Source organism: Lissotriton vulgaris, chromosome 8 (assembly GCF_964263255.1).
Source record: "Lissotriton vulgaris chromosome 8, aLisVul1.2, whole genome shotgun sequence".
NCBI lineage: Eukaryota > Metazoa > Chordata > Amphibia > Caudata > Salamandridae > Lissotriton > Lissotriton vulgaris.
In genome coordinates, this window is record NC_141696.1 from 594,382,753 (window position 1) to 594,406,194 (window position 23,442).

General features: G+C 44.5%; 1 protein-coding gene across 1 annotated transcript in view; it reads right to left on the reverse strand.

Moving 5' to 3' along the window:
- COL8A1 (collagen type VIII alpha 1 chain) overlaps positions 1–23,442 on the reverse strand; it is a 223,282-nt gene that overhangs the window by 20,296 nt on the left and 179,544 nt on the right. The gene's annotated exons all lie outside the window — the stretch shown is intronic.

The following is a 23,442-nucleotide window of genomic DNA, read 5'->3' on the forward strand; positions in this document are numbered from 1 at the left end:
GCAAATGTAATAAAGGTACCTCTTTGTTGCATGCTCCTGTCACTATAAAGTCAAACTGTGACATCTTTATTCATTGACATTTTTTACCATACTTCATAGATTACAACATGAATGAATGAATGAATGAAATTTCAACATCGTGCTGCTAGGCGCCGATATCCGGTCACGCGGTGGGTGTCCTGTTGCTCATGTAAGAGACAGGGACAGCTTGGTTAGCTGGTGAATGGGATCAGGTACGTTTTTTATTTCTTGTAAAATTGAAGATGGTTGGTTGAGTAACTCAGAAAGGAAAGAAGAGAATTCCAGAGCATGGAAGCCTGGCTGAGAAGGAAAGGCCACTTAATCTTTCCTGATGCTGAGACAGTAGCGGAGAACAAATCCTGAGTGAAGACATAAGGGTCCTGGTGATACTGTAAGCAAAAGGGCCATTTTTGTGTGGGGCTTGACAGCAGATGCAGAAGACTTTGAGCCACGAGTTCTTGGCGACAGGGAGCCAGTGCAGATCCCCAACCTGGGGACAGTGAAAGCAGGGCTGGGAATCCAACCATGAGCCGCGCTGTCAGATTTTGCCTCAAGATGACGAATCAAGTAGGAACCAAGGCCCAAACAGATTGAATTGCCAAAGATGAGACACAGCAGAAGAACTGGCTGTATCACGGTTTTAAGACAGTCAAATGCTAGATGGGGTCTACTTTTATGAAGTATCCTAATGCGAAAGAAACAGGTGAAGGCGACACAGTTTACCCAGAAAAAGAGCTGTAATAGTAAAAGACAACGTTTTTCACAAATTTGACCAGAGCAGGAGGGGCGGTGAGCTGATGAATTCCACCGAGAGAAGAGCTGATAGTTGAAGGACCCACCAAAATCAAGGCCTCCTTGTTATCCAAGCAGGACCTGTGGTCCCAAACCTGCACTGGGCCTTGTCCGAGCTGTCAACATGAGTGATGATGTCATCGGCGAGGGCCGTATGAGAGCAGCCCTAAAATCGGATTAGATGGGCCAAGGGGTGTCCATATTAATTGAAAAATGGAGGGCTAATTGAGGAGCCCTGGAGACACCACGGTAAGAGGGTGCAAAACAAGTGAAGAGGACCAGGAGCCTTGGCATCTCTGACAGGAAGGACTTAAGCCAAGCAAGAACATTGTTGTGCAGACCTGCTTCAGAAAGGTGGCTCATTAGAATAGGACGGAATAGGTACCAAAGATCATGGAGACGAATTCTGTTGGCTCGCAGTGGCACTGTATTATAAATATTGTACATACTCTATATTATAATCATTATTGTACGCAGCAAAATAGTTTTCCTTTCTTCTCCATTCGGAGGTATTTTATTCTCTGTGGGCATGGTGCACTGACTGGAAGGCAGGGCCTTCTTAACAGCATTTTAGGACCCTGGCCAAAGCAGTGCACTGGGCCTTGCCGTTACACAACCACTCACAGGAATACAAATATTTAAGGGAAAATTAGTATTAAATTCTGGTCTGCATGGGGCCCCTGTAATCGTGGGAACACCGGGCAACTGCCCAGCGCACCCAGGCATTAAGAAGGCACTGCTGGAAGGGACTCCAAACACAGGCATGCCTTAAACTTCATTAATATACACAAGACGTGTTTCTGCTACTTCACCTAGTGTTGCTGAGCTTCATATTGTTTTTAGAAGAAAAGATAAAACGTGACATGTCAATAGGAACCTCACTGCTCCCACTGGTTCCAATAGTTAGCCTTCAGTAGGGTTCCAAATGGTTCATGGAAAAAAATACAGTTGATGTTTATGACAAGTTGATAGATTAACTTCGTGTCCACTTTAAAAAAATTCACAGTGTCAACAAGCATGTAGATTGTATTAAATAAATTAGGTTACAAAAAATAAAAGTGAAAAAAGGAGAAGTAAAAAAGTTGATGAAAGCATGTATGTCTATGGAAAAAACTAAAATAAATTTGTGAATTGACAATAAGCATATTAAGTTTTACCTTAATCCCTAATAGTTGCTCCCTCAATGATACTAACCATGTTGTTGTCCCTGTCATTCTACGGGAGATAGATACCACCTTAAGATTTTACCCCTGTACCATCTCATCTGCTAACTCTCTCCCACACCTTCCACTTAAGTCCTTCCGAATCCATTAATTGTTTTCACAGTTTTTAATATTACACTTTGTAATGTCTACTTTCTAATATGTTGTCTCCACTTTTCGTTCCTCTATCTATATTGTATTATCGTTTACTGAAAACGTTACTGTACAGTGTCTTAATTAACTTTTTTCATACTGTGGGGTACGCTATTTCGTGTTTTTTAAAAGTCCCTTTCATATAAAACAAATGTACAGAGTAAACTGTGAAAAATGCAACTTCATAATTTCAAAGTACCTTATTTAAATGAAATTTCCTATTATGACTGCAATGTACCTATGTGGATACTAGATGGCAGACATAGCACATGAATGAGTCGTATCAACACTGCATTCATAAAACGAAAGTGGGATGTCAATTCTTTTAACGAAGTGTCTTGAGACTAATGTCTGAGAACTCTAACGTGGAACGACCATTTAATGCACCTTCCACTTCTATTTACAAACCACACCCTCCATTGAAATAGACACTAAATTTGCTCAGACAAGCAATTGTTTACTAATAAAAAGCGCACAAACGACATTATGTGTGAAAATTGTGTTTCAGGAACTAAGTTTGTCTTGTTTTAATTTGGCCGTATTAAAATATTTGCTTCCTTCACTCTTCAGAATAACAAAAAAATTGCTTTGTTTCTGCTTTCGGAACCATTGATAAAGTCAGAAACTTTTGCACAGTTCATTTACAGGTATTTACATTTTAAAATTACATCTACTGTACCCATGCAAGATTGCCACATAGCTCACTTTACAAATCATCTTGCTTTGCAGTTAGAGAAAGTAAACCCCAATCTCCATTAAACGGAAGTTATTGCCTGGCATTTGACCTATGAAGTTTAAAGGCACCTGTATTGCTCCTTCACCTTCAGAAATCCAGCATGGTTGATTTGGGGTTGCTGTCGCTATTTCCAGCGCCTATGTCCGGGTAAAAAAGCATTTCAAGACAAAAACAATGGCCATAGAAAGTAACACGCAGATTTAAAATGGCTGCTCGATATTAAAGGAAGTGGTTCAAGCAATTAGATACTAGGGAGGAAAACACCCCTGGAGTCACAGGCATGCTGACCTTACTTATCTGTAGATGAGTGGCTAACACACACCAGTTGGATAATGCGTGATGATGATGAAAACTTCCTTTAGGCACGTAAACAGCAATGACACTATACATGCAGATGCAAAGTAACAACTAATAGGAGAGAAAAATTGGCGATATTTACATAATAAGTTGTATGAGAGCTAAACGCACCGTGGCAGGTGTCAATTTAATTTGCCAATTAATTTTACAATATATTTTTCCTACGATCAGATTTTGGACTATCTGATCTAAGAGGGATGTCTTTTATGACAGCAGTAGTGGATTTTATCTCTTCCACCAGAAAATAATTTTTCCAAAACATGAAACTCTAATTTCTTTGCCTTTCCACTGTAAAATAACCACTGTGTTTCTGGGAGGCTGCGAGTAGCACTGCCATGTTGCTAAGTCTACACAGTGAGAGTAGCATGACAGTTTTCTGTTCTTGTTGCTGCCTGGACATCAACAAAAAGTATAAAAAAAAAGAGATGGATGGCATGTTTGAATTAATCTCAGCCCCGGGTAATTACACTGGCCGCAGCACAGTCCATCATTAGTTTGCCCATCAAACCACCTTAGTTCGGACCACTGCTTAATTTGTAAAAAACTAAGTGCTGGGGCCCTTGCTGGAGGACCACTTCAGCCTGCACCACCCATACCCTGTCTGCGCTGCCAATGACAGTAACAACATAACACCTAACCATTGCACTTCTACACCTGTGACAATTCAGACTATTTCAGGCCACACAAAGCTATAATAATGTCATGAGAGTCTGGTAGTAATCATTTTCAATACATATTGATTTATTAAACATGTGCTCATCTCATAATTAAAAAGACAGCACCACCATGTGGTGGAATATTACTAGAGCTGGTGCTGACAATTAAGTGCCAGTGCTCAGCCCCTGAAACCACCAGCACAAATTAAGCCATAAAAAATCAGTGTTGATCCTGCTCCAATGGGAACAGCCCAGCCCAAACTGCCAGGCTAGGTCCTACCTTAATCGGAATACAGGCAACTCAGGACCGGGATGTGGCACTGAGTAATTATCAGTGGCTGAGATTAATTCAAACATTCCATCAATCACTTTTCTGTATGCTTTAATGTACCACCCTAAGTGGCACCGTATGGCTAGACGTGGGTCCCATGCACACTGTGTCACTGGAACCATTCTAATCTTGGCTAATGATCCCAACCATGGTGAAAATAGTCCTGGGACACGTGTGCTCCAGTTGAGGGAGGACCTGGCCTAGCAGTTTGGGCTGGCCTGTTGCCATTGGAGCAGGGTCAAGGGTCATTTGCATATGTCTGGGTCCAAACTGAGGTGTCATGGTCTGCAATTTAAAGATGGACTGGGATGACGCCCAAGTAATTGCCAGTGGCTGAGATGAATTCCTTCTTTTCTCTACACTTTAGTGCCTTGACATCAACATCCTGATCCAACCCAAACGAACAGATAATTAAAACTAAATCAAAAAGGTTTTTTGGCACTCAAGTTGAGTGGCTTGTAAAAATCTCTGTTATTTCCAACCCACCAGATTTATTGTTGTTGATTGTCTTGGAAATTTCGGAAGGAGAATAACAGGAATTATGATTTTTGAGAAACAAGAGAAAAGTGGGTTTTGTGGAAATTCCCACATGCTTTTTTTCTGCTATTCCATCGGGAAAATTCAATTTACTTGAAGCTGTGGAAAACTCTGGGAAGAATACCACTGGGTAGTAGTGTTCCTGGTAAACTCTTAATTCCGATTGGCCCATGACTTCTGGTGCCGGGCCCATTGGAATTTATAGGCTACTGGCATTGAGAGCCTTTTTTCCCTATCATGTACATGAGCTATGGGCAGGTTGAGCCTCAGAAACGGTCTTAAAATGCATAGTGGATGGGAGCTGGAGCTGTGCTGTTGTATGAAATGAGTACATGCAAGGACCCTTCCAAATTCAGTTTGATTGGGTTAATATGATCAATCATATTATCAAGTGGATGGAAAACAATTGAAAATTCCCTAACAGCGTAAAAACCGAGATCATCCTCCTCAGCCTCAAAAATTCAGATACCCTTCTCTCCACCTGACCAAGAAAGAGAAAAAAACATGTAAATGATGAAAAACTAAGAAGAACATTGTTGATATTTGACTTCAAAATTCAAATATAACTACAGCTGAAGCTTGAACAGTTGTAAGAGAGATAGGGTAATCATTTTGCAGCCTGTCAAACTATGTGACATATTTTGTGTAACTACATTTTATTGTTTTTGGAAAAAAAAAATCAATATGCATAATAGAGGGACATCATGAATTCCCCTTTTGCAACCAAATGCATTATAATTGCTTTTACACATTGAACAATGCGACACATTTTTTAATTAATTGATTTTGTTGACTCTAGTAAGGTGGCAGCACTGCATTTTAAATGATGACTATCCTCTTGATATATCCAGGGGATTTGTAATGAATATGAACGTTTCTTTTCACAAACAAATTACTAAATCCTGCTCAACCAATCAGGTTTTGGTTCCTCCATGATCAGTGCAGGAAATGAGGGGGTTCAACCACATCCCTGAACCAACCATGTTTATTGCGCTTGAGCAAGCATCCAGGCTGACCTCAGTGAAACATTATTATTATGTAATGAAAATTGCTGGGCAGGCACACAAAGATCTTTGCTGCAAGTGCATTAACCAGTTTAGAGCGTCGAACGTTCAGCGCCCAGTGCTGAACGTTCGAATAATGGGTGGGGCCGCGCCGGCTAACGGACGTGCGCAGCACTACCAAGGTAGTGCACGCGACGACCGTTGGCCGACGGCAGCTCTTAAGGGGTTCACACCAAAATGTCTCTTAAAATGCGGCCTCTTTGTGCCCAATTAGTAAGACAGAACAGATTTCCTATCACATTTGTCCTTGTTGCCAATTTCTTAACATAAGAGTTTTTAAAAATATTAATGTATGTTTCAGGCTCTGCTTTTCGTAAGTCCACCCTTCAGGACTCCCCCACCTTTCCACTGCGATACGTTGACGTCCAATTTATGAGTTTCCAGAGTAAAATTATTCCATTTCCAGCAGTGCAGATGATATTTGGTTCCCCTTTTTAGGTCGAGCCAGGGCACTCGTTGTTCTGCGAGGCATGCCCTATTCAGGTAGGGACTTGAAGCACCGCCCATTCTCCACCCTTATTTTTCAATGGCTTGTGTCCCATTGCCCCCTGTAAACTGTGCCTGTTCATTGGTCAATAGGCTGAGTTCTCTCTCCTTAGTGCCGCCTTCTCTCATTTTGTAACCTCCCATGATGGCACCCCCTGTTATGTGTGTCGTTACGCAGTAGGCTTTATTTACAGCCTCCAAGCTCTATTTTCTCAAATGCTCTCTCCTAACGCTTTATAGAACATTTTATATCACGAACGCATTTGCAATGCAATAGGTCTTGCATTTGTGAGAGTTTAAGCTATTGGCATTGTAAATGACAATGCCTTTTATTTATCTGTTTTAAAAACAACACATAAATAAAAGGTATTGTCATTTACAAAGCCAATAGCTCGAAACTTGTAAATACGAGACTTATTGCATTGCAAATGCTTGTTTTGTTTTGGAGCAACAAACCCATATCCTTGATGTAGCGTCTTTTGAAGAGTTTCGTGATATGGATAGCCTCTTTGATTTTTACCCAATGCCCCTGTGGTTTTATTGGACGAAAACGGCTGAGAAGCCTCATCGCAGAGGTGACGTTCTATATTTTTTTGTTACTGCTGGCTGCAATTCAAAGGCTTGCTAAAAAGCTGCTAATGTTATAAGCCTTTCAAATGCCTTGCCTCGCAAGTTTGACCTATACTTTCTCACAAAGTAAAACAAAAACTAACGGCGCATGTGATTTTTTTTAAAATTTTGAATATTTACATTAACGTCTATGAAGAAATTCCCTGTGTGCGTGTCTGTATAGATAGTATACATAGCTGAAAAAACACAAATTATGTTAAGCAAAAAATTACCAGCTAAGGTTCTGCATGTTTTGGTTTCATATGCCCATCATGTGGGAACTGCTATGTTTATGTCTGCCTGAGACCTATCTGGAGATAGTTTAAGCCAAGGCCAGATCCAACCTATAATTGTAGGGTAATCAGTGGCTGTGTAAATGAATTCCATTTAGATTCATTCTTTGTAAATTGATTGATCTACTGGGGATGGCAATGATGCTGGCCCTCTTGGGCCCAACGTGTACACCAGTGGCCTCTTCCACATAGAATTTGCAATCTCATTATCTCCCTGGTGCTGAAAATGGTACTAAAGCACATACAATGGGTAAAATTCCTCATAACATTGATAAGATTACTGGTCAGAGACATGGTTTGGTTTTGAAGGCTGAACTTAGGCGCGGGTTGGTAGCTAGAATGACAATGGTTTGCTAACCTATCCATGGGGTGACCCGGCAATGATTATTCACTGAGGAAAAGCTTCTCAAGTTCAACCCTCTTTTTCTTTCTGCAGTTTAGTGACCATTGCAATAGTCAAGACGATGCATGATAGCTGCTCCAGGGAACATCGCAGGAGAAGGTGACAGGGCTGGAATGGAGAACCAAGGTAACCCTGGCAAAAATGTTCAAACCAATCCAGCTCCCTTTGTTTCCTCGTGCTATCTCTGTGTTTCTATCCTCGCATTCTCTCCCTACCCCTCCCCCTCCTCTCTCCTCTCCTCACTCTGTCTTCTTCCTCTCTGATCACCTTCTTGCCTACCTTTCCCCTTCCTCTCTAACTCTCTTCAACCCTCCCTGTACCGGCTGCAGTTAGCCTGAGAAAAGTGAGAGAGCACGAGGTGTTGCCCCGGGTTTTCAAACCGGCCTTCAAGGGCTCCAGCTCATCGAGGAAATGCCCAGTGGAATAAATGGCCTGTCCAGCCCAGGAAGGTACACAAGATCAAATGTTGTCTTTCTAATGCTGTTTACCAGTCCACTGAAGGAGTGGGATTCCCGTGTTGAATAGAGTGTGCCTGCGGGAAGCCAGGTCCCATGGACGATTTGCAGTAAAAATGAATGGAATTATAGTTCCCTGGTTGAGTGAGCAGGCCGTTGATCTTGCATTATTAAGGCAGCGGCAACTATTGTTCATCCAGTTTTACACTTGCATAAATTAGTCCTCGTTAACTGATAAGGCCTAAACATTGTTTCCAATTTGAAGAGTGTCTGGTTGTCATCTCTGTGAACAGGATAACTGGCATAGTACCTGGTAAGGACCTGCTAGAAGATCCAGGCCGACATTAAAGGGGATGGGGATAAGGCAGAAACATGTGGTACATCACAAGGGATGTTGGGGACTTGAGATGCATAACAGGATAATCCGAAGTGTAGAGCCAGAGAGGAGAGGCTTAGACTATTGTAATATGGAGCCCTCAATACCCATCCTCGTTTGAGATGAATAAGAGGATGTTGTTGTTTATTGTATACACAGTTGCAGAGATATCTAATTGGATCAAAACCATGCTCCATTGGTGTGAGCAGTACTTCATTGTTTCACCCAAAAGTTTTTATTTTCTGTCCAGGATTCCGTCATACACTGCCTGTCAGAGGTCAGTTTGTGACAAGCTGTATAGGTGGGAAGGCTAGTATGAAAACCTTACAATGAACTGTTGGGAAGTTTTGATTGTGTAACTGAAGGCCACTTGGTGATGTGATGAGTGACACTGGGTTCAGCCTTTTGTTATGGGTCAAGGGGATTGAGCACGTCTTCTTGATTTTCAGAGAACATAAGTTCAGGATTGTCAGCCCAAATGGTCACTTCCCAGGGCACATTAGGTTTGGTGTGAATGCACAGATGCAGTGTGCATAATCGAGCATAACAGCTGGAAATTACGGGAGCCTTTTATAGGTGCTGATACATGACTTCACATATGAGTGAAGTGGTTGGGTTGGTGATAACAGATATTCGAGGTAGTCATAGCATGATGTGGGTCATTGTTTCCACAAACTTACATTCACAGTAATGAGAACCACAATACTTCCTCTGCCATATTTCTCTGTTTTCCAGAAGTGATCATATTTTGTAAGCAAAAGCTCAATGGACATTAGTTCCAAGTTATTGGAGGACCTAGTCTTGATCTAGGCAAAGCGACATAGAAGCTGATATTCTGTCACAGAGGTTGGTTATGTGTATGAACAAAGACTAGCATTTGGAGAAACGGCTGAGAAAGTAGAGGCTTTGAGAGATGTAGGTATTTTGTCACTAGTGGTAATGATCTAGCTAGCTGTTGAATGCTGAGATGAGGGAGTGTATCATGTTTCCGGAAGGGATTAGTGCTGAGGTGGATTGAGGAGCAGTAATGAGCACTACAAGTAAGACCTAGCATGGTATAATTTTGGCTGAAGACATTCAGCATGAGCAAGTCAAGAATTTCAGTCACAGGAGTCTCTTAGAATGTCACATTATAGTTATTTCGTTCAATCCACTTTATTCAATTAATTAAAATCATAAAAGTACAATATACAGCATACATAGACAGTGATAAAAAACATTTAGACTAAATAGATAAACTCATGTGAAATTCATAATAACCAAGATTCTCAAGATTTTACATTTCCATAAATAATAACAATAGGGCTTAGAGAATATTCATCAACACTTTTCTGTTTTTCTTAAGCCTCACTGCCACAACAAGAAAACACACAATGTTAAATAAATCCCAGGGATTGCTCAGCGTGTGCAAGTTAAGTAGCGCTGGTCTGACCTGCAAAAAGCCCCTTCCTCTCAGGATGTGGATTAAAAACGTCATACGAATATCAGTATAAAAATGACAAAACATCATAAAATGTAGGGTATCCTGGGGTGAATAGTTGTCACATTGACAGGGTTCTGTGGCCTCAGGTTTGCACCACCCCTGAAAGTCACCTAATATAGAAGGGATAAGATTGAAACGGAACCTAGTTAGGAGCCAGCGATGGAAAGGCTTATTCACTATTAGCAAATAAGGTTCAATAAGAATAGTGTTTTTTATTAGAAAATGGGCCCTAACTAAGGGGTTACATAACTCCTGTTCTTCCCGCTCCAACATCAATAAATTCGCAAAATTCATTTTCACCCATGACACATCCTCTTTCCTGATCTTTTCGGGAGCTTCAAATAATTCGGGCCGCCCTATTTTAGCCAGCATACATTTAACATATGACAACCACTTAATCTTGTTCTAGTTGTCGAGGTTAACGCAGTCCCGTAAAATCTGGTGATTCAAATTTAATTCAGGATGTCACCAGGTTTTGAGCCAGCAGAGCAACGGGGCAGTACTCAAGTTATCAGAAACTTTGCCTAACCCCAATTCCTGATGTATAGAAAAAGTTGGGGTAGATTATGGGACGGACAAAAGGCTTCGTAGAAATGTATTTTCTGCTAACTGAACACCAGCCTGCTCTTTGAATCCCCATATAGTAGAGCCATGGGCCGCAATGGCCAGGCACTTTGCTCTGTATATTTTTAAAATTCATTCAATAGGTCTGCCCCCTAATCGCTCTGCAAACCTAAATAGACCTGAGCAAGATTGGATGATTGTGTTTTTAAAAATATTTTGTTGGGGTATCCAGGAAGACCTATTCAAAAAGAACTCCTAGATAAGTAAAAGAAGAGACCGAAGTCACTTCCAACCCATTCCAATAAAAAGGTTTAGATCTTCTTACTCTAGTACCAGATGACATAACATGAGACTTTCAGTTATTTACTACCAAATCTAAAGACTGCATGTAGGCCCCAAAAGCGTCTAAAAGTCGCTGGAGGCCTACCACGGTACGTGCTTAAAGAACAGCATTGTGCGCGTATTAGAGAACTGGAATAGGACAGCCTCCTACACGCAGGATTTCCAGGGACGCCTCCACTAATGTCTTGTCCAGGTCAATAATATAATGTGTAAAAAGCAGGGGCGCCAAAATGCACCCCTGGCGGACACCCCTACCTGATTTAAAAGTTCTTGTGCATTTGCCATCCTGGGTAATCCTAACTGAGGCAGTGAGGTCTTGATGAAGATCAGCCAGAAAATGCACTAAACAGGGATCAAGACCTTTATCCAACATAATGTTCCATAGCTTTGACCTGTTAACCAGGTCAAATGCTGAGGATAGGTCCATAAATGTCATCCTTAGACATCCTTCCTTAGCCATGGTATATTTATTAGTAAACATAAATTGAGGCACTGGTCCATGGTGCTTCTGCCTTTTCTAAACCCATATTGTAAATTGGATAGGATCTTATTCTCCGTAGCCCAGTCTGTAATTTTAGTTAAAATCACCTTTCCTAATATTTTAACAGAGGAGTCGATCAGGGATATCGGTCTATAACACCGCGGATCTCTCCTCTGACCCTTTTTGAAAACAGGTATGATAATCGATTGGGACCATGAAAGTGGGAACCCTAATGAACCAGAAGCATTAAAAACATTGGCCAAAATTTTCGCCCAAAATTTGGGTTCAATGTTATAGAAGTCAGCAGGGATGCAGTCTGGACCAGGGGCCTTATTGCCAGAGGTCTCCCTTATGGCTTTCTCAATTTCCTCCTCAGTAAAAACCTATAGCTTGGTTAAGTAATGGCCTAGGGAACGTGTCCAGTGCCTCATTATAGGCATAGGTTGCCTCAAAATGGGACAACCACTGGCACACATTATAGTTTTAGGGTCCTTGCTTCTGTGGCAGTTGAGGGCAAATCCGAGTACAGGAAGTCTCCGGGGGAATTGCCATTGTACACGTTACGAAGGATGGTATGAACAATTAGGCTGTGGGGTGTTGCTTTTTGTGAAAGGGGTGAAAGGGGTGAACCAAGAGATGGTGCTAATGAGTGCCCTGCCCTGAGTAATAGCTTTCTGTTTGACTTGTCAGGATTGACTTGCACCCTCACCTTATGTTGTCGATCTTTATAGTCAATACGGCTTGTAACACTGGGTACAATTTCTGATATTTGTGGCTGGTAGAGAATTACACTTTCATCTGGATAGCAAAACAGGAGCCAGACTACCATCACAAACTACAGGAACCATATCTATCACTGGATGAAGGAAATATTCTATTTGAGTGGTATCAAATGATAAATGTGAGTGTTTGTGTGCAGGGAGCTACAGAGAAGGTAACCATCCCTATTGAAGGGTCTTTATTCTCAGATACTAGGAAGGACCCTACTTGCAAAGTCAACATTCTGGACATAAACTCAGTGGCCAAATGGAATTACTACCATTTATTCTATTCTTCGCACAATTCTACCACTGCACCATACGACACACCTATTCGAGCTACACAGAGTACCATAACTGGATTATTGCAAGGTGTTCAACAATGGTGTACGTAAGCTCATTGACAGATCACAGCAACTGGAGACAGATACCAAGACTTGCTGTTAACTGGTAAAATCTTGATGGCATTAAGCCTTCCTTGACATAATACCACCAGGTCTTAGTCAGAGGATTACATTTGAAGGAGCAGATTTACTAAAGCTTTGCATGGAAGCTCACATGGCAGAATATGACACAAGACGTAGCACATATTTATAATCTAGGCCCACGAGCACAGCACAAAATTGTGTTGCACCACTCAAACGCCCACACAAATGTTAGCACCAGTCATAAGGCTTTCTGACACGAGGCCCGGGTTCCTACAAAGGCTGGATCCACTTTACATCAAATTGAGGAGTCTCTGATCATTCACTCAAAGACTATGTGCCTAAAGACGATGATTGGGGCCCCAGTTCCTCACCCACTATTGACTCTTCAAGAAACATCTGAAAAACAGACTTTTCACAGAAGCCAATAACTGACAAGTGAACCTATCCGATGCACTAATGCTAAATGGCCAGACTCCCTGTCATAACAGTTCAGCATATACTGTACTCCTATCAGTGTGAATGATCCATCGTTCCCCCTCGCGACTAATTAGATTTCCTAGCAAATTATTTCTATCCTTATAAAACCCCAAATCTTTATGATGCCCTAAGAGAGTGGTTCATTTGTGCTGATGGGTCCTACTGGCACTTATTTTAGGGGACGGGTGCATAGTCCCACAAACCTGCATGCAGAGGTCTGTGGACCCAATTTAAAAAACAATCCTAGGCAGATGCGAGCTTCCTGTTCCACCGTCCACCTAGGAATTTAAAGCACTCTAAATTTTCACTTCAGGTCCGATTTCATACACACGTCAAAGGCCTGCAAAGATATTGGCCATTCATCATAAAAATTCTAATAACTACTGCCAGGTTATTGGCTAATGTACTGCATGCCTACTTTTTTCAGTCACTCAACGGTCCAGATTCTCAAAGGTTTCGCGTTGGGTTAGTATAACTTTTGTAACACTAAACCGATTCACAAACCAACGCAAATTGGTATTCGCGTTGTTATGTATGTAAAAGTAATGCAAAACGCTGCTGTGCATTACTTTGCGTCAAGGGACCGTTACATAGGTGGTACATGGGCGTACCCGTGCTACCTCCCATGCTTTTTTACGCTAAAACCAATTCTCAAACATCAGTAGAAAGGGTTTAGCGCCAAAAATTGATTCCTCTGAAAAGCATGTGCTAAACTGAGAAATGTTTTCATTTCCCTATGCTTTTCCGACTTTGCATGTGTGCTGCACTGTGCAGCACACATACAAAGTAGGACGAGCGTTTTAACTTGTCTAATCAAAGTATTTTATACGGGAAGGATACCCTTCCCTTGCAAAACCTATGCTAGACTCACACACACACACACACACCCTAGCACTATGGTGCCAAGGTGTGCGCGTGTCGCTCGGTAACTGAAATCAGCCCTGTTGCTAGGGAGAGGGGAGGAGAGAGCCATTTATATGTGAATATGGTGCTCTCCTGTTCCCTACCTGCCATGAAACTCAGTGTATCATCTTTGGGTGCTGTGCTGCGTTGCCTGTCAGCTTTCAGAATCTGGGCCTACATGTGTGAAAGTGTGCTAGCCTGGCCTGGTGAAGGAAGATGCTACTATTTCTTTAGTCTCCAGCCTCCTTGCATCTCACTGGCAGCAGCAGCGGGGGAGAAGAGTGAAGGAGGACGGACTAGGCTTGCAGCCTATTTGGACTGTAAAGAGTAGAGAGAGGATTGTCATTGGCAGGCATGAAGCATGTCAAACATGCAGGCAGGGGGCTGGAGCCAACAGCAAGAGTAGGGTCAAGGATATTGTAATGGACATTTTTTTAAAATGCCATCATTCCGAAAACCCCCACCAGTTGTGTGACTGGAGCATGTAGCACACAACGGGAGAGGACAGAAAAAAAGCTCTTCATCCAAATCAAAATCAGTAGCAATCACCAGCCTATGACAGTAGTAGGGACCATGCTGCCCTCTCTAGCAGCATGGTCCTAGCAGTTGTTGAGTTTGTTCAAAATCCCTCGGTATTTTGGAGCCAACTATGGTGACCTCCTGAAGCCGGCAGCCATGTTCCTGTGCCTAAGGCCAGGAACTTAGGTTTCCTGATTGACAAGGACTTAATGCTTGGCCCTCAAATTAACTAAGTCACCTCGTCTTGCTTTTTCACGATAAAGGTCCTACGAAAAATCCTTCCCTTTATCCCTTTCTCACAAAGGAAAACAGTAGTAGGTGCCTTAATATTGTCGAGAGTCGATTTTTGCAATGCTCTGTACTTGGGAGCGGGCACAAGACAGTTTTTCAAACTTCAGTCACTACAGTATGCGGCCGCCCATTTACTACTTGACTTACCCAAACATCACCTGACGTCCAACGGTATAAAGCAGTTACACTAGCTTCCAGTACGACAATGAGTTGCCTTCAAGGCCCTCTGTTTGTTCTATGGAGGAGGAGAGGCAGATCTTAGACACCTTTTCTCTCGATATGTGCCATCACGCTCTCTTAGGTCCGCAAATATGGGGTTGGTATGTCTCCCCAAGACAAGAAGAGTCAGATGGGGAGGAAAGGGTTTCTCATTCCAAGAGGCCAACCTATGGAACACCTTCCCTATACAGATCCGACTACAACCCAACAAGAGGCTATTCAGAAAAATGTTGAAAACCTGGATTTTTGCAATGACCTAGATCTGTTAATGTAGCACCATCCGCACACACCTCAGTGCCACGACGCCTCGGCAATAGTGCTCTTAATAAATAATTCAGTCAGTCTAGGCTGATTCAGCAGCAAGCTTTCAGCAAAGGCCAGTTAAGGTCCTCCACATCATTTTTATGGTGGAAGTTCACCTGGCTGCTCTGTTTGGGAGGTAATTTGGCCAAGCGTGGCCAACTGTCTCAGGAAAGAGCTGTGAGGCCATTCAGTTAATATAAGTCAGATCCCATTTGTGTCAATGGCGCCATTAAGGTTGACAAAGAGTGAGACCCTATTAAATTCTATTTGGTAAGTTAGACAGGGGAGTGCTTGGGTGAGTCAATACTTGTCGGAGACATTCCCTTTGTATCTGATGTATTACTCTTCAGCACTTTGTGATTCAAATAATTTGTAAATAAAAGTGAGTGCCTCAATGTTAAGTGCTAGCAGCACAATTTATTTATAAGACTTTAAACGTGCAACACTGTATTAACACTACACATATAAAAGTGCACATACACAAAATGCAGTAACAAGCACTTAAGTGGGAACTGGGCTCATGTTGAGAACACGATTGACTGATTGCTGCTCAGGATGACTCTCTTCTCATGTTCAGGGAGATCTAGACCGGCTGTCCTAACCTAGTTTTTAGATTTTTGCTTTTCAGATTGGATGGATTATTTTGTGGGGCCGTTTCCAGCTGTTGCTCTTTAGCCACAACCTGCCTCCTGTGAATGGCAGTCCATTCTTTTCCTAATCACTGAACTCGGTCGCAGAAGTGAACACAATCCATCCTCCTATCGGGGCCCAGCCCAGCATACCGTCATTACATTTTTTTATATCTGTTTCGTGTTAATTCCACTAAGGTGCTAACAAGATGGTGACTGAGTGAGGCAAAGTATGTAGCTGAATGTGATATTTTACCTGAACAATGCACCTGCTGGCAGCTGTAGGAATCTCCGTCTAACTTCCAGGGCACAGTTTTCAATTCTGTCTTTAACCGTTTGCACTGCTGTTTGTACTCCAGCTGTTCTGTGTGAGGAAAGTTGGCATTGTGTTTGCTTTTGCTACATTACCCAGTATTTGAGTGGCTTGCACTGCTCCTTCTTGTTAGGTTTGTGAGGAAAGTTTGAACTCCTTCTTCATGTGCTGTTTTTTTGTTTATGTTGGTAATAAGCACTGCAACTATCACATCCCCAAACTTTTGCCTTCACCCTCCTGTTTTATAAACCCGTTTTTGTTAGCTTTTAGGACTCTGAGGGGAATATTATCAAGAAACAGAGTTACAATTATCCCCACTTTAGCGGCAGGAAGCTGCAGCTAAAGCGGCGATAATGGGCTTGATAATATGCCCTTGTGAATTCCCATAGAAGCCCATGTTCTTGTGTGAACATGGGCTTCTATTGGAATTCTCAAGGGCATATTATCAAGCCCATTAACGCCGCTTTAGTGGCAGTTTCCTAACCCTACAGCGGTGATAATTTTAACTCTGTTTCTGATAATATGCCTCTGAGTACTTTACCACTGCTAACCAGTGCTAAAGTGCTTGTCCTCTCTTCTCTGAACATGGTAGAATTGGCTTACACCCAATTGGCATATTCAATTTAATTGTAAGTCCCTAGTAAAGTGGTACCACCTGTACCTAGGACCTTTATATTAAATGCTACTAATAGGCATGTAGCACACGTGCCACCCACTTAATTAGCCCTTTAAAGATTTTGGCTGCCATTTCAGTCTGGCAAAGTAAACCTTTTGCCAGGTCTTAACCTTCCTTTTTAATACATAGAAGTCAGCACTAGGGTATACCCGACATAGAACAGAGGGCAGGGTGCAGTGTATTTAAAAGCTAGCACATGTACTCTTAAGCTTTACATGTCTCGTGTTAGAGCTGGCATCTTTGGCGTGGTTTTGCCTGTCTTTTTGCCTCTGCCTCCTGTATTTTTGACGCTGTGCTGGATTTCATTTTTGCTGGTTTAGATGCTTTGGGCACTTTTCCACTGCTGATCAGTGTCAAAGTGCAAGTGCTCCCTGTGTAAATTGTGACTGTAATTGGTTATCCATGATTGGAATATATTTCTCACCAAGAAGTCCCTAGTAAAGTGCACTGAGTGTGCCAGGGCTGGTGATCCGAATGTTACTAGTGGACCTTCAGCACTGATTGTGCCACCCACATGAGTAGCCCTAAAATGGAGTCTCAGGCCTGCCACCCCAGTGCCTGTGTGCAGTTTGTGAACTGCCATGTCCACCTGGGCAGTGTCCCCACTGACCAGGCCTAACCCTTCCCTTTCAGTACACATTGGTACCCCTATGGATGGCCCAAGGTACCCCCTTGGGCAGGGTGCAATGTATGTGAAAGGTAGGGCATGTACTAGTGCAGGTGACATGCTCTGGTAGTGAATTACAGCAATGTTCGTATTTCACTATTGCAAGGCTATCTTGCCCATAGGCTATCATGGGGAATGCTGGCTACAGTGGTTAACTGCATATATTCCCATAGAAGCAAGATAGGACATAAAAGTCTGGTATCCCTGAACTCAGGATTTAATAACACATCTTTAGGAAAGTGGTTTTTAAATCCTGTGTTTGAGAACAGCACTTTTAGAAAGTTGCTGTTCTCTTGTGTGACCTTTCTGTGTGCCTTGGCCTGTTTGTGAATTGACTGTCTGGTTTGTGAGTGACAGAAGCTGGGTGGCTCCCAGAGGCTGATTGGGGCATCTCTGGGCTGAATAGCTCCATCTGCATCTAGAGTGGTGGGAGGGGGTAGCACCTGGGCCTGAATAGGGCTGTGCCTGCCTTCCACAATGTTGGCTCCGCCTCCTGCTGGGCGGCTGACGACCCTGCCCCTCTCTCTGAAAGGAAAGGAGAGGCCAGGAAAACAAAGTGCTCAAAGAACACCCAGAACTGGTTCAGACCGGGCTCAGAGCCCTCCTGCACAAAGAGAACAAAGACCTTTAGGGGTGTAAGTGCAGGACCCTAGACTACAGAGAATTAGATCATCCTGGAATCAAGAGGGAACCTCTGCCAAGGAGAAAGCTGGAAGACTGAAGAAGGAAGACTGTCCTGCTGTTGCGTTGCTGGACTGACCTGCAGTTGCTTGGCTGTCAATGAGAGGGGAAGGACTTTACTTTGTGCTGTGTCCCCTTACTTGAAGGAATCTCCAAGGGCCTAAAGAAGAGCTGGCTCCTTGTTAAGAAGTCCCAGGAACAAAATGACTTCACCCCCAGCGTCCCTGAACTCTGCTGAGAGAGTTCTGTCCTTCCTAGAGTGCTTGGGCCAGTTGTGGTGCCTCTGGAAGTTGTACCTGTGTTGGGAAGCTGGAAACCAAGATTTTAAAGACTTTTTGCAAGTTTTAACGCATCGCTCGCTTGCGGAGCACATCCCCGTCAGTGCGAGAAAATTCCCGCTGCCGCGAAGGCCATTATCTTCGCAGCGCCTGTTGTCGCTGCCAGAGTCGTCACATCCTTCGCTAGCTGGACGCACCAGTACGGTGCGGGAAGATTACCATTGCTGTGAGAATAATCGCAGAGCTTCTCGTCACTGGGTGAGATCGTCGCACCGCTTGCTTGTGGACCCATCACGTCGCTGCGAGAGTCGTCGCAGAGCCATCGCATCGAGGGGCCGCGGGAGAAGAAGATCGATGCTGGGCCGCGCATCGACGCCACACCGGAGATCGTCGCCACCCCGAAGATCATCGCATCGTACCTTTTGCGAGCCGCTTCCACCGAAAACCTGTGCACCGGAATCCACGCAAGGTATCGCATCCATCCCCATATAGACCAGAGTCACTGCAACACGCCCGCTACATCCAGAGGGGTTGTCGCATTGTCTCCCTAGGGTCTCAGGAGTGACGCATCGCTTGCTTTTCAATGCTACAGCTTTGACTTGGAACTTTTGTCGCATCTAAAGGTACTGTTGGCTAAAACGTGACGCAACTGTGGATTATTTTAACGCAACCTTAAGAACTCTTTTTAAAACCATATTCTTGAACTGTGTATGTTGGATTTTTGTCGTTTTGGTCTTGTGTAGTTTAGATTAAATACCTTTATTTTTCTAAACTGTTGTAGAGTCAGTTTGTGGTGTTTTCACTGTGTTACTGTGAGTGTTGGTGCAAATACTTTACACATTGCATTCAATAGGCCTGACTGCTCGTTCCAAGCTACCAAGGGGGTGAGCCTGGGTTATCTGAAGAGTGTTTCCTCCTTACTCTGACTAGAAGCAAGGGCCACTATTTGGACAGTGGTACCTACCTCTGCCAACTAGATACCCCCAGATCTAACATTGTTGGTCAGCTGTAGGATTTGAAATTGTATGTGTACTAGACCCACAGTGACTGGTGTACATCACTAGTGAGTGCACACCACTACGCAACCGCACACAACAGTTGAGTTTTTTTGGTTGGTTCTATTTTTGAGTAACTCTTCAAAGCATCATGTCTGTGAATGGAAAGGCACCCAGTGTGGAGGCAGAATTGGAGTTTGTCATTGAGGATTTGCATTCCTACAAAGTTGAGCAGGTTAGGCAATTCTGCAATAAGTTTGAGTGCCCCATAAAAAGCCATTCAGGAAGGATGAGCTGCAGAGAATCTTGAAGGCCTGGTGGGAGGCCCAAGAAGGAAATGATGCAAGTGGAAGGGAGGGTTTCAACCCCACGAGTTGCCAGTGGGCAAACCAAACTCAAGGGCTGGCAGCAACCACTCCAGCCGGGGTCCTACCCCAGAAGAGTTAGAAGAAAATCAGAGAGTAAGAGACTATGATTTGGAAGTCATGAGAATGAAAATGAAGCAATTGGAAGTAGAGAGGGCGACGGGGGAGAGCAAAAATGCCCGTGCCCTGGAGGAAAAGAAATTGCTTTTGGCTCATGAGTTGATCATGAGAGAACTGGATATCAAGGCCAAGCAGGTGGATTCCAGGTAAAATGGTGGCAGCGCACAGCTAGTGCCAGGGGGTAATGTATATATTCCCAAGGATTTGGTACAGAATTATAATAGGAGTGAGGATATCTATGCCTGGTTTACTTCTTATGAAATTGCATTGAGAATGAATGGTGTGCCTGAACAGCATTGGGGGGCGCGCCTGTGGAAAAATTTTGAGGCTTCTGGGAGGAGTGCGCTAGAGCCCTTAGAGTTGGCAGGTACCATGACCTACCCCAATATGCAGGAGGCCCTATGTCTCAGGTATGGACTTACTCCAGAGCATTACAGACTGCAGTTTAGGAACTCCAAGAAGAAAGAGTCTGAGACTTGGATGGAGTGTATGAATTTGTACTCGCATGCACTGGACAGTTGGATGAAGGGCAGCAAATTAACTGATTATATGGGGTTGTTGCATTTAATTAGTTGGGAGCACTTGAGTAGTCTTTGTGTTCCAGAGCTGCACCAGCATCTTTTAGATAGCAACCTGACAGACCCCATTGAGCTTGCTAAGGAGGCGGACCGGTGGACCAGTACCAGAGTACACAGAGGAATTGTGGGTACTGCAGCCAAAGGTGGGCAGGGTCCCCAGCAGAAGAGTAGGGGGGACAAGGGTAACCAAAAGGAGTTCTCTCAAGGGCCCCAAAATAGTTCCCAGAGAAAGGAGTCCCAACCCCCCAAACCCAAACAGCCATGGCCCCTAGGGTCAAAAGGGATAACAGAGGTCCCCCTACCTGCTATCACTGCAATGAGGTAGGACATGTTATCAATAGGTGCTCCAGCCTCAGGGTTAGCAAGTGTAGATTGGGGAGGGGATTTCATTTCCAGTGGGGAGGAGGGACTAGCAGTCATGACCCTTGTCTCTTTAGGAGACCAAGAGATGGTCCAGGATACCTCTCTGCCCCTTAACACTAGGAAATACGGGCAGAAGGTGACCATGAATGGGAGGGAGGTAGAGGCTCTGAGAGACACAGGAGCCAGCGTGACATCTGTGAGTTTCTGAAGAGCAGGTAATTCCCAATGTACTCCGCCCAGTAGTTGCAGCTGACATCTCAGTGCGCCTCTGCAAAGTGGCGCGTGTTCCCTTTCAGTGGAGGGGGGTCTCTGGTCTCTTGGAAGTTTTTGTAAGCGGAGCCTTTCCCTTAGACTGTCTGCTAGGTAATGACCTGGAGCGTTCTCCATGGAAGGATGTGGAACTCCAGACCCATCTGGAGATGTTGGGTTTGCCTGCGTGGATCTGTGTGACCATGCAGGGTATGTCAGCCAGTAAGGGCGATTCAGCCTGAAACGGTGGCCCAGGAACCTGCCAGGAGAGGAAGAGGCAGGGGGTGCTGGAAACCCACCCCAGCTGTTTCCACAGCCCAGGAAGGAACCTGAGGGGGATGCCCTGGAGCCTACCGGGGAACAGGTAGCCGAACTGGGGGACCTACCTGAGCTGACCCATTGGCATCAAGAAGGTGGCCCCTCCATGGTGGAATTCTGCAAGGCGCAGAAGGAGTGCCCTTCCCTCATTGGTGTGAGGCAACAGGCTTCAGACCAGGCAGCAGGTGGAGAGTCCAAGGATCATCTCATTTACTGGGAAGATGAGTTGTTGTATAGTGAGCGTAAGTTCACTGAGCCCGGTGTAGCCCGTGTGCTGGTGGTACCCGAGCGCTTCAGGAACTTCCTAATGGGTCTGGCTCATGAACTGCCTCCCGCAGGACATCTGGGGCAAAACAAGACCCTACAAAGGCTTGTCACCCACTTCTACTGGCCCCAGATGAGGAAGCACGTCGGGACATTGTGTAGATCTTGCCAAACATGTCAGGCCAGTGGCAAGAGTGGAGGGAAGTGCAAGGCACCCCTCCAACCCTTTCCTGTGGTGAGCACCCCTTTCGAGCGGGTGGGCATCGACATCGTGGGGCCCCTGGACCCCAAGACAGCCTTAGGCAACAGGTTCATCCTGGTCTTGGTGGACCATGCCACCCGGTACCCGGAAGCTGTCCCTCTCAGGACAATCACAGCCTCCGTGGTGGGCCGTGTATTGAATGGGATCTTTTCCGGTGTGGGGTTCCCCAGAGAGGTGGTCTCCAACCGGGGTACCAACTTCATCTCTAGGTACATGAAGTCTCTGTGGGATGAGTGTGGGGTTATGATTATGATTATGATGTGGATTTGTTGAGGCGCAAATTGCTGCACTGAGGCGTCCAAGCGCTAGCAATAGCCACAAACCTACCCAAGAGCACCCAGGGGAAGGGAGGAAGGTCTACAACAGTGAATTAAAAAGAAAAGTTTTAAGCTGTTTGCGAAATGCAGTGAGATTGGGATTGGACCTAAGGTGCAGTGGGAGGGTGTTCCAAGTTCTGGAGGCGTTATGGGCAAAGGACATGCCCGCGGATCTAGATTTTTTTATTATGGGAGTCACTGCTAAAAAAGTCTGGCTAGAACGAAGACTCCTGTTGGGGATGTAGTGGGTGACTAGGTCACGAGTAATGCTTGGCCCAGTGTCCCAGAAGGCTTGATGGGCAATACACATCGCTTTGAATAGAATTCTTTGGCGGACTGGTAGCCAATGAAGGCTGACCAGAGCGGCCCTCACTGATTGTCTACGAGGGATTTCCAGCAGAAGACGGGCTGCGCAATTCTACACTATTTGCAGTCTGCGCAGAGTGTACTCTGGGGCGCCGAGGTAGAGCACATTATTAAAATCAAGGCGAGACTGTATAAGCCCTTGTATAGCCACCTGTTTGGCTTCCATGGGAAGGAGAGGAAAGATTTTCTTTAACATCCTCATGATGCCGAAACATGTGGCAGACAATTTTGTAGCCTGCACGTTGAAGGAAAGGGAGCTATCCAACCACACTCCCAGACTTTTGATGTTATCTTTAGGAGTTGGTGGAGGGCCCAGACACTGGGGCCATAGGGTGTCAGGGAGGCGAAGGTCTGGGGGGCCTAGGAGCATCAGCTCCGTTTTGTCCCCATTCAGCTTGAGGGATGAAGATGACATCCAGGTCTTCACCTCTTCTAGGCATTCTCTGAGCCCACCTGACGCCAGCCGGTTGTCCTCCTGCGCCAGAAAGACCACCAGCTGTGTGTCGTCCGCGTACGAGATGATCTTAATCCCGAAAGGGCGGACGACTTCAGCCATTGGCCTCATGTACAGGTTGAAGAGTGCGGGGCTCAGAGAGGAGCCCTGGGGAACTCCACACTTCAAGGGTCTGCTGGAGGATACAGACTCGCCTTCAAAGACTCTGAAGGATCTGTTTTCTAAAAAGGATTTGAGCCAGAGCCAGGCTTTGTCCTTGATCCCGGCACAGGACATACGGTGTAGCAAGGTGTCGTGGCTAACCGTAT